Here is a 13,076-nt window from a genome sequence, read left to right on the forward strand (position 1 = left end):
TATAACACAAGATTTTATAGGAAGCTTATATGTGGGATGTATTAACTTCTTGTCTAGTGTTCTTATTTATGTATACAGAACTTGGAAGATTTCTCCTTTGGAATTTTTTATGGTTGGTCTGTTCTGACAAGTGTTGTTCTCGAAACTGGCATATAGGTTAGGTTTTTCTACCTGCATTGTGCCCTTATCAGTTTCCTTTCTCATTTTGGCCTTAGGATCAACCCCACCAAGTTATGGTGTGGAACCTTCTCATTTCTTAGAAGTATCATGACTTGTGTGGTAGAGCCTACCTTATCATGGGTTCCCTAGTTAGTACCTTGTTGTCACTTGGCACTCATGCCGATCTTTTGTCCCTAGGCTCAGGAGTCATATTTATTCTTGCCATGACTTATGCGCTAAAGACTCATTCCTCTTTGCTTCTTCGCTTCGTTCTAGCCTTATACCCTAGAGGCTCATTCGTGTTGAGTTGTACTACTCCATTGCATTTTGACCATTTTCACCTTTTGGCCTTGAGCTAGCCTCACTTGGACTCTTGTTTAAGCCAACTTTTGACCATGACATCTGCAAAATAAAACTTGCATCCCCATGAATTCTGCGACTTGACACACCCTGACCAGTGGAAGGAACACACCTTTGAGTGCCTTTGACCAGTTTTCGCCTCCCTGCATTGAGCATAGGATTGTTCCCATCCCAGGAACTAGATCATCTATTTCACCGACACTCGTTCTTTCCACTGTACTATAGCATTCTTTTATTATTTTTCTAGCTTAAAGAAAAAGACAAAAAATATATATATTCCAAAAAGAGCAAGAACGGGACAACATTTCCACTTATTGTTAGCAGCTAGAGTCAGTCGTGGCGCCCTTGAACAAAGCACTCAAAAAAAGTCTCCTCCATTTGGGCGAGATTTAGTTTGACTTAGGTACACCTTAACCTTGTTATTGAATCAGTTCTCCTCCGATTGGTTATCTCTTCCAATGATATGGAGAGTTCGTTCGTGCCTCCTGCATGACGAACTTATACAAAGTCATCATACGCTGCCACATAGTCATCATTGAGTCGTGCTTTTGTTCAAGGGAAGTTAGCTTGAGTTGGCCTCTCTGCGGTGTCCCTTGAATCATTTTTAAGTTGGCCATCTCTGGTTGTTAGTGTCTTGTCTATCATCACATCAATTATATTGGTCCTTTACTCGTGCCAGTTTGAGAAGGTCCCCATTGACTTCTTGTTGGCGGGTCTTGTCCTTATTGACGACGACATCTTGCTCTGAGGACATGATCTGTATTTAAACAAGAACGCAATAAAATACAATGATAACCATCAAGACAGATATGCAGCGGAAATAATACTTCATTTCATTACTGTAAAATACTGAAATATGCTTACAAACTGAAATGGAAATAAACCAGCTAGGGCGATGGTAGCTTATCTTTGAGAAGAGATGTGGTGGCTACATGCCTCCGAACTGTGTTACAATGAGGCTTGAAGGCCTATTTATTGTTGAGAAACAATGGAAAACCCTTAACATTCCAAAACCTAACCCTAGAAGATGAAACGCCAAATTGTTGGCCCCGTTTAGGGTGAGTTGGACAGCCAACTTCCCGGGGTCGCGAATTGGTCATATTATCTCCATTTGACGCACATGATAGCCCATTGGAAAGATCTCTTCGAGGACTACGATGGAAAAGATGATTTTAGACCGAAAATCATTGGCGTAGATTTCTCTAGATTTCCCAAAAAATGTCGTTTAGGGCCTCAAAACGGGTCCGGAAGTTTATGACCCGAAAAACTGCTAAAAATAGTAAATTGTGCTATAATTAAGGAAACTAAAAAACTGAAAGAGATAGTTGTGGGGGTCCAAATGGGATAGGTGGGTGGCCACCAACATCCACCTGGATCATTCCTCCCCCCTTAGGAAGCAATGGTCCCCATTGCGTTGAGTTCCTCCTTGAGATGACGAAGCTTCTGCTGAGCTGGGTCTCTAGTGAGTTGTTCTGCAATCCCTGATGTGTCCAGAAATGGTGGGAAGCATGGTCGATGACATTCCACATTGAACACTTGGTGCAAGCGAAGGAATGGAGTAATTTTTTGCTTCAAAGCATTGTTTCTCGTAGCCTTGTTACTGGTGTAAGGACCATGTTGAAGTGGTCTGAGTTTCTGATGGGTTCTCGTAAGGTGTTCTCTCTGCATATGTAACCCAACTTTGTCACCCACCTGAAACTTGTGTGGTACCCCTATGGGTAAGGAGAAGTTGTTCCTGTGTTCTGTCCTAACTGTATCCCTCTGTTGCTGCTGCTGCGTGTAGGAACCCTTTGCGGGGGTCATGGATGTAGCAACGATATTCCCCTTACTTTGGGAGCGAACCAGACAGAAAATAAATTTCCTAGTCTGTGAGATGAGCTTGTTGCCTTTCTTAGCAATGATCAAAGAGGTGGCAGTAGGTGGAGCTACCTCTGGTATCCTGTATAATGAATTATTCAAAGAAATAATGACAGCACGGGGCCTTGACTCATACACAGCATGTCGCCTCCACAAATATGGTTGGCCTAATAATATGTCACAAACATCCAAAGGTGTAACATCACACAATACCTCATCTATGAAGGGATTGATGTTGTAGGGAAGGCGACACTACTGGCGAACTTTGAGATCAAGTCCTTCGTGAAGCCACCCGATACTATATGGTTGTGGGTGTGTTGTAGTTGGTAGGCCCAACCGCTTCACGACCTCTGCTGAAATAAGGTTCTTTTGGCTGCCACTATTGACAATGAATTGCAGCAGTGAACCCTTCACCCACATATGTGAGTGGAAAAGACATTCCCCCTCCTCTGGATCTTTGGGCTCATTTTTCTAGATCTTAGCAGTGGCAATAGTGGCACTAGCCTTCGCATCAATGATCTTCTTCCCTTTTCCATTCCGCTTGTCAGGTTCTGGTTCAGGGTCGGAACATGCATCTGATTCGGTAACCTTCAATTCGGCCACTAGCAACTGCTTGGTCTGACACTCACTTGTGTTAAGAGTGGGACTCTTGTGGAACTCACACCATTTTCCTGTGTCCTTCTTCGGCTTCATGGTGTTGTTCTTTTCTTATGGCTTCGAGGGGTTGTCTTGGGTCACCCCGCCTTAGCTTTTTCATTTGGGCTTTGGATTTGCAGATCCAAAGTCTCGCTTCTTCTGTTTGAACTTTTGCTCGATTTTGACAATGTATCGGTATGTTGTGCCGAGTGAGGAGATGTTCAAGAACTTCATCTCTTCAGGGATGTATCTATGTAGGCAGCCGCAGTATTTGAGTACCAGATGCACCTCAGAATATTTGATAACCAACTGTGTGCGAAGGGTATGGAAAATGTTTGTGAACTCTGGCACATCTTGGTCTCGTCCCTGCCGCAGTATGGTCCATTTGATGTATTTGTCCTCATAGTGTTTGACAGGGTAGTACTACTCCTTGATGGCATCCCGAAAGTCATTCCAAGTCGGTGCCGCTGAAAATAGTGAGCCTGCACTTTCATCCTTCTGCTCGCAGTAGGTTTCCCACCAGTCCTTGACGTGGGGGGCTGCTTTGAGAAGAGCGAAAATGATCTTTTCCCGACTTGAAAATTCATGAACAGAAAAATACCCATCTAGCAGATTTAACCATTTATCTACGGCATCTACATCTATTTGACCCTCGAAGATGGGGATTTCAAAATTAACTTGTACCTTAAACAGTGTGGCTTTTCCAAAGTAGCTATTGTAAGCCAATGTGTTGCCTCTAGGTAGTCGCTGAAGGATCTGCGCAAAGTTATCCATCATCGCATTCCTTTGTCACTTGAGCGCTTCTTCGAGCAAGATTTTGATAGGATCTCCTACCCCCTCGTCTTTCTTCTCATCTGCCATGGGAGACCGTTGGGATTTGCGAGGCTGGTCTTGCAAAGGTTCGACCAGTTCAAGCCCTAACTCCTTATATCTCGATCTTGTTGGGGACATGTAAAGAAAAACAGAGAAAAAGCAGACTGCTCTGATACCACTGATCCGGATTTAAACAGGAACATAATAAAAGACAAAGATAACCATAAAGACAGATATGCAGCGGAAATAATACTTCATTTCATTACTGTAAAATACTGAAATATGCTTACAAACAGAAATGGAAATAAACCAGCTAGGGCAATGGTAGCTTATCTCTGAGAAGATATGTGGTGGCTACATGCCTTTGAACTGTGTTAAAATGAGGCTCGAAGGCCTATTTATTGTTGAGAAACAATTAAAAACCGTTAACATTCCAAAACCTAACCCTAGAAGATTAAACGCCGAATTGTGGGCCCCGTTTTGGGTGAGTTGGACAGCCAACTTCCCGGGGTCACAAATTGGTCATATTATCTCCATTTGACGTGCATGATAGCCCGTTGGAAAGATCTCTCCGAGGACTAAGATAGAAAAGATGATTTTAGACAAAAATTGCTGGTGGTATATTACCCTAGATTTCCCAAAAAACGTCGTTTAGGGCCTCAAAACGGCTCCGGAAGTTTAGGACCCGAAAAACTGCTAAAAATAGTAAATTGTGCTATAATTAAGGAAACTGAAAAACTGAAAGAGACAGTTGTGGGGGTCCAAATGGGATAGGTGTGTGGCCACCAACATCCACCTGGATCAAGATAGGCCTAGAGCCGCACCCTGGCCCTATTTTCATTATTGATAGGTCACCTTGTGCTAAGCATCAATCAGTATCATGGGTCTTCGACTGAGTGGTTTCCCTTGTGCTCGACATTAGCTTCCACTATCACAAAATGGGATTTGTGTAGTACCTTGGTTTCCATTTAACCCTATTGGTGGATACCTCACCTCTGCATCAACTTTCGTTATTGGTTGGTTCAGAGGGTTTCTGTCGTACGCTAGCCACATCTTGTGTATGCCGAAAACATGCTTCGGTTGCGTTACTACATCGTTTTTGTCTGTTTCATTCCACATTATTGGCCTGCGGGTTACACTCATGCTAGATTGATGAAGGATGCCTTAATGCCTTCCTTCCAGCGGGGGGCAAATATCTAGAGTCCATTTGGCAGTACCTTGGGGTTTGCAGTCATTAGTGGCAGATCCTTCGCTATCGACAGTGGGAAACCATCATTGTCTCCTAATTGATAGATTCTTAAAGGTGTTTGGCTCCAGCTCATCTATTCACACTTGTTAGATTGTACTGGGTACCTTGACTCTCATTATCATTATCGGTGAGTAGTCTCGCATTTGTTAATGGTATACACCAATGATCGGTAATCAAACGATGTCGCACATGGTCGACTTCAGATCATTTATTCCCATTGTGTAGAAATGTACCATGGCGATCGGTGAAGACCTCAAGTTGCATTAGCATTCATTGGTTCACTTGGCAGTTGCTCCTATCGCTGCTAGTTGATACCACTCCACCTTATATGCTGTAGTCATTCACGATGACATTCTATATGTTGGCACCTAAGTTTGCAGTGTAGTACCATCTTACTCCATCATGTTCATTTGGTACTTTTGGGATCAATATTTGATATTAGTGATCAGATTCATCCTTCAACATCATTGACATTCTTATATGTGATATTCAGACATATACTTGTTTGATCGTGATCAGATGATCCATTGTGTATTTTTCAGTCTTCTATACTTGTATACTTAGTGGATCTGCTTATACTTGATATGTAGACATGCTTTACTTTCTCTGAGCATGGGTATGCCCACCTCAGACAGTGTTTCTTTCTGATCTCCTTTTGTGGCTTGGCAGGCTGAATTCTGGTGAAGTCCTTCTCAGTTTTTGACAGATTTCCTTTCCATGTACCTACTTAATACATTTCGGCCATCATGTACCCCTTTTAACCTCATATATTAGGGGGCATCTGTTATAGCTCCAAATTTCACTCTTGATATTTGTGATGCTGCATTTATGGCCTAGGGAAACCCCTCCTTCCAGACCTGGTCCAAATACTTAAAAAATAGTTTTTTACTCCCTATACGTGACATATCCCTGATCTAAACACGTGTGTATGCGAGTATGTGTATACCCAACCCACGTATATGTCTTAAAACACTTAAAAAAAATAAATCTTCTTAATTTCGGGCAGAGATCATAGGTTTTACCTATTGATTACCTATTAGTCCCCACAGCCCAACTGTTCGCAACGAATTCCCAACTAAAAAACTACTTTGGGAGAATCATAAAAAGGATTCAATGGGAAGGCCTAAAGGAGGAGAGAATACAGAGAAAAATCACTCTGCTAAGATTATCCCTGATCAGGTCTTAAGATCCTTGTGCTTCCAGCACTTCCCCCATTACAGGAAACCCTTGTTTCCTTGAGTTATGATGTCTTTCACTAGTTGAGATATCCTTGTGTGAGTCATGGAAGGAGCTTTTTGAAGACTTGGGATTGGATGGATCTGGAGGATGGTTCCACTTAGAACCTGCAAGAGGAAGATTGAGGTGATATCATTCCTTGTTTTTAGTTATCTACAATAGAGAAAAATTTGTCTTGTTCTCGAAATCAATCTTGTTCATGCTTATGACGTCATTGTTATGGTTTGTATATGAATAGTGGTTTCAATTGTATAACTAACTACCTTTCAGTATGTTATGAAGTTTATTTATATGTGATACTTGGTCCATATACTGCTATGCTTCTTTGAATTGGTTTTTTTGCAGGCCTAAAGATCGAAAGTAACTCCAAGATGGTTTGAACCCTGGCTGGATCTACCGGAACGAAGGACCCCCAGGTGCACCTCTCTTCATGTAGTTTTCTTATTTAAGTATCATGGCTGTGTGGAATGCTTGTTTCTTACTGTAGATAACCCCCGCTCTGCTAGGGTATTGACCCAAAACCCTAGGGGACTTTGTCCCTCAACACCCATCCTGCAGTTGGTATAGGGTTTCTTTAGGAAGGGAAACCAAATTCAACCCCCAACTTCGCATGTCACCTTCGGCCTCTGCTAGAACAACACCTGTTGGCAACATTGAAGTGTTCATTGTGTGGGTGTGCACCATCTGCTTGGTTGCGACTGTATCATATGCTAGGTTTGGTAACATTCCTCCTGGGGGTTTTACCTGTAATGCTTGCAGATGCGCTCTGAGCTCCCCCAACACAGTTGTCTGCTCTGCAATCATATCCTCCCACACATCTATATTGACATTGTGTGTTGGTTCGCTGCTACCAAGAACCTCTCTCTCCAAAGGCTTTGCTATCTTTGTATTTTTACGTGTATGTGACGACTCCTTAATGCACGGCCTCTTGCCTTGGGTCGTTTTGGTGGGAAGGTTTGTGCGTTCCTATGTCTCCATTTCCCTTTGTATGTCCTACTCCAAGGACATTTCCTAATCTTCCCTGATCTCTTCAGCGATTACTTCCTGGGTCGCCTCTTGCTACGAAGTTACCTTCTGTCCCTGACGCATCCTTTCCACCATTTTTGTGAGTCACAACTGGATTTCCTTCTTTCGCTGTTGTGCTGCCATCCTTTCTAATGCAGCCACATCCAAGGCATGCCACTCTAGAGGCCATGCTGCCAGTACCTCGTAAATTGCATTGTCCATTGCAATGAACAGAAGCTTTACCCATGTTTGTTTTGGATCCTTCCGCGCCCGGATATATAGGTTATGCATGTCTGCTTTGAACTCAGCCATGCTTTGCAAATTGTTGTATATTGTCAGGGACAACCGCGGTCTATGAGCGATCCATGTCCAGATACTCGCCTCCATGAATATCCAAAATACCTTGATCTCACGAACCCTCGTGGCGTCCTTTGTAGCCCAAAGTGAGTTATACCACACTGCTTCAGGTAGGTTCTTCTCAATGCTAGGAAACTGGCTACCCTACGACAGTTCTCCTGTAACCAGAAGGATTAATAGTAGCAACCATGTATAATGGAAAGTCTTACCTTTCTCTTGTGCTTCCTTAAAATTTGTCAAAAACTCATCACATAGAAAGTGTGCCCAGTTGAACTGAACCCCTTCTGCACACTACTCTGCAAGCACAATGACAGGGCTAGCACCTCATCTGCGCGACATTTCCTCATGAGTTTACTGGCCAGTAGCTGGTTGGCGACTTTCACCCCTTGGTCTTTGATTCTCGCTATGGCATACCCAAACTTCCGCTTTTCCAGCTTATATTTAGCCTTCATTGCTTCAGCGAGACCCACATCGCTACTTGTGTTGGCTGTGTCTGCGGGGTTGCTCACTTTAGTAGGAAAATGGGTAAGTTTGTGTACTAAATCAGCCGTGATGGGAATCGGTTCCTCCAACCAAAGATACCCATCATGAACCAGACATAGTAACTGTCGAATAACAAAAATGGTGATGGTTGCACGGTGATAGTGGGGTATCCACCTCAGATTGAGTAATCCCGCCTTTTCCACACCTCATAACCACTTCCACTGTGTTATCACTCAGGTTGTCCTTAAAGCTCCTTAAAGGATACGACCAAGGTAACCACAAACCAATCTTTGGACTGCAGGTCCTAGCCTACCTGCAATCAGAGAGGGCTCTCTCTTTATAATTTAGCTTTGTTTTGGGTTGATTTTAGGCTAGTTATGATTTTCTTGGGTTTTGTTTTGATTTTGGTGGGATGGAGGATTCTTTCAAACAGAGTTGGGATGCATAGTGTGAGAAGTTCAAACCATTGGGCATGGAGTCGTGGATTAGGCTTCCTATTGCGTTTTCTTGGTCACAAGAGGAATATAGAGCAGGATAGCTACACATAAAACAATATCTAGCTAGAATAAAGATGGAACGAAGGTCAGTGAATGAAAGGCAACTAATTAGCTCTCATTATGCTAACAGAGGGAAGGTGAATGAACATTTATATAGGAGCAGTCAAAGATTCCTAAACAACATTCATATATGAAGGAACTAGCGTAAATATGAGCAAATCTGTATTCATATTCAGGACTAATTCAGAGGAAACATAGATAAATCACAGAGATTGAGAACATAATACAACTAAGTGAGGTCTGAACCATTCTTTCTTTCTGCTATTTAGATAGTGAAAAAATGATTGCATAAACACATATAAACTGTAAACAGAGATAAGAAACACTTATTGGGCTATGTAGAAGTGTTAGTATTCCATAGTCACTCTTCAGTCATTAAAACACAACAGCCAGTTCATCTCCCAAACATTCCAACGATCTTTGATTATAGAGACTCTCAGAAAATACAATGCAAGTCTAGAGGAAGTTATCGACCAACCAACCCTTTAAACAATGCTCAGGGTGGTTTATATAGGCAAAATATCTAAAATATACAGATCTCAGACAGATCTGATGAAATAACTGCTTCTAACCTAATCTGTACTGAAATAAATGCACTAAATATCTATCTAAGCTACGCTGGAGGCAGCAGCATTCAACATGAGTAAATATGGTGTCCTTTGAACTCTGTGCTGGCCAATTTATCATAATTGTGCTTCAACACTTGTTCTGCTTCTTTATTTTCGGCTTTGCTGCTCTTGGGTGGCCTTAATGCGCATTAACTGTGATCTGGTGAGCTTTGAATGGCCTTTGCCACTTTCTTTGACTTTGATGGAGGCTTTTCAATGTTCATCTGCCTTGGAAATAAAGATTTCCACTAAAAAACATTAACTGATACACTTTGCCGCAACACTGATACTCTTTTACTAAATGTGGGCTCTTTCTCACTGCTGATACACTTTTCCGCATCAAAATCGCCCTTTTATGGTTACTTATGGCAAGATTTGACTATTGTTGTGCTGTCTGCAGGCTTCTGGAGGCTTTGGAGGAGTTTCGGCGCTGGCCGATCAAACTATCAACCAAAATGAAGAAATATTGCAAAAATGGCAGAGATTTGCAAAAAGATAATTGTGCTTAGGCCGTGCTTGTTGTCCAGAGCAAAATCTGGGCTTGGAGCGATAAAAAATGGCTTAAGAATGCATGCTTTTCCTTTGACTGGGCGTGTGTAGGCGCTGGAAGAAATCCCGTGAAAACCGGCCATTTTCCTTTTACACAGCCAAAAAAAACCCATTTACACGCAAAAATCCGGAGTAGGAGTGGCACTGTAGCAAAGATTAAATCCAGGCCGTTGGATCGCGCGAAAGCAGATCCAACGGCTGGCACTAAATCGGTGATCGGTGGATCGGCGGATCCCAAACTGTAATACCTCCGATGAGCGATGAACCTAGTGGACCCGATATACTCTAGGCCCTTTCTTTTATGGATTTCGGGTCCGACCATCGGAGCTTTCATATCGGAGGATTTGGTAAAAATGGGTAAGCAGACCCGATATACTATATGTTGCGCTTTAATTTATTTCGGCTCCGTCAGTAGGACATGGGGAGAGCCGCGAACAAATCATGGCCGTTGATCTGGGAGGGTAATGGACGGCAGAGATTACGTCGGCAATTCACTATCGGCGGGGTCATGGGGTTGCCACATAGAAACGCTGAAACCCATCGGACTCGATATGCCTTTATGCCGCGCCTTTATAATATTTCGGCTCCGCTGGTCGGAGCCATATGTGAAGCGATGCGATTAAATATGGGTCATTGATTCGGGGGCCCAGAATGGGCGGCTGTGATTAACTCGGCGTTTTGGCAATCGGCGGGGCAGAGGGAGAGCGGTAAGCAGTATTATTGGACCGCTTTTGGTACGGGCCCGGTTTGTGTCGGAAGCCTCCCGATTCAATAAGAAATTGACACGCGCCTCAGGCCCTACGTTATCCTCTGACACTTTTCGGGCGCTAAAGGACGGTGAACGGGGACGGTCCGAAATCGCCGAGGACCGTCGGATGGGAGGGCCTGGATCCGACGGCAGCGATTTAATCGCTATATCGAAATCGAGGAAACCCGGGGGCGGGGCCTTATATGTATAATGTGATGCGATATGCGATAAAGCGGGGTTTATGTTATAACTAAGTTTTATGAAAAACTTTAGTTTAATACGATAAAGCGGGTTTTTTACAAAAATGCGGAGATATATATATATATATATATATATATATATATATATATATATATATATACATATATATATATATATATATATATATACATATATATAAGGGAAATATGATGGGGGCACCTCTCGACAGCGATATCGCTTTGGAGGGGGATCCAAAGGGATCGGAAGAATGTATATGTAATCGGACAAGGGAAATTGCGATCGGGGGAAAGCCTCTCCGATCGAGGAGGGTTTTTGCCTTGAAAAAGGTAACAACAAGGTTAACGAAGGGATTTTTACATCGGAGGAAGGGTTTTTGTGCAAATGGAAGAAGTCCAAACGCATTTAGAAGATGGTTTGGGGGGCAATGAGGGTTCTTGCTAAGTTTCAGGTAAACTTAGCAATTCCCAAGTGAACTTATGGTTATTTTTCAACCAGAGGGAGGGGATAAGTATATAGGGGAGTTATATACATAGTTTTAGTAGGGGAGGGGTAAAGAGATAGGGAGTTACATAATAAAGTTAGTAGTTAATATAATAATGATGAGAAAGAGCGCTAAGAATGATGTCTTAGGCTATCAATGGGGGAAAATGACTGATAGAAGAAGTGTGAACATTCCTTGAGTGAAGTAGATCTTCACCAAGGCAAATGATATCGAGAATTATGAAATTAAGAGGTATCAAGTAGATCTTGACCTCTTTTAGGGGAAATTAATGAGTGATTTGGGGAAAGAGGAAGAAGGGGAAGTTAGACATGCCTCGCTTGAAGTCCTCCAACTAAACAACTGCCTTCAACTTGTGATATGATAGATATAACACTTGACAATATGAAATGGATCACAAGCCATGATTCTGCAAGCATAAAGCTACCTACCCGACCTACTCACCTAGCATTTTCTCTTCTTTTTGGTTTGGGTGCACTTGAACTAGCATACCCAGCTTTTTGTTCTTTTCTTCTTGCTGTCCTCCTATCTACAACTACACTTATCGCATCCAGGGGCTCAGATTAAGCTGTTGAGCACCCTTGTTTCTCTACCTATCTACAAATCTGCCAAGATTAAGCTGTTTGGACAGATAATTATTCTCTATATTCTACAACAAGAAATTGAAACCTAGGGAGGTCAAGATTAAGCTGTTTGGCCTACCCTTAACTGAAAACTGATCAAAATGGATTACTTATCAAAACTGGAACAAAGCAGTAGCATTAAAACTGGCACACCTTCATGGATACTTCTTTGGTCATCTGTAGCAAATATGGAGCATTGCAGCATGCATAGTACGACATATTTGGCATGTAAAAATGTCGATCATGAAAGATGACTAACCTGCTGCAGCAGGAGGCTAACACACTATAGTAATTTTTCTTCATCCAATTGAGGGAACTTCTCACTATCCGCAAGATCCCAATCTTTGAAATTGATACTCAGTACTCGGCCCAGCGGCAGACCATCAAACCTTATCTCATTTGGGAGAAGCGGGGTCTGGAGCGTACTCTTCGTGGCCTCCAGGTCCTTTGGTATGTTGGTCGTCCCGTTCCATGGAGAGATATATGATGGTAGCATCAGTGTTTGGACAGTACCTTCCTTTTCCTCGTCCTGTGCTTCAATTTAAGTGATCATGTCCTGCAAATATTCCCCATCCTTGTCGATCTCTGTGGTGATTGCTTTTCCCTTTTTTTCCACTAACATTTTACTGAATCTCGGTGATAACCGGACTGGCCCCATAGTCTTCTTATCTTTCCTGGGTCGTGGTGTGCGTGGGGGATTTGGAACTTCCATGAACCGTGCTCAGGTTCTAGCCATGGTACTCATGGGAGGCCTAATAGGTGGGTGTTTGTTGGTATTTACTGGCTCAAATCTCAAATATCCCAGTGTTGTCCAAAGGTTTTTGTAGGAACGCGTGAGTTTGAATGTAACCCTTCCCTCCACTTCCAATTCATTAATGTCTTCTTGGCAGCATATCTTTTGGTATCTAACTTGGAATTCCTGCCTTAATGGTTCGTCGCTCGCTCATCTTTGCCATAACTCAAACTTCTTGTCATGAATAGTGACATTAAGGGTCACTTCCCAATCTTCCCACGTGGTAGCACAGCCCTTTTGGCGCGGTCACGGTCTTGCTGACTCACTGGCCCTGCATGGACCCTTCTTTCCATGGAGGCCTCCCACAAACTTGTTTATAGTT

The sequence above is a fragment of the Pinus tabuliformis genome, chromosome 1_2 (genome assembly GCF_031772625.1).
Source record: "Pinus tabuliformis cultivar Carrire ecotype Pingquan chromosome 1_2, CPIR1, whole genome shotgun sequence".
Taxonomy (NCBI): Eukaryota; Viridiplantae; Streptophyta; class Pinopsida; order Pinales; family Pinaceae; genus Pinus; species Pinus tabuliformis.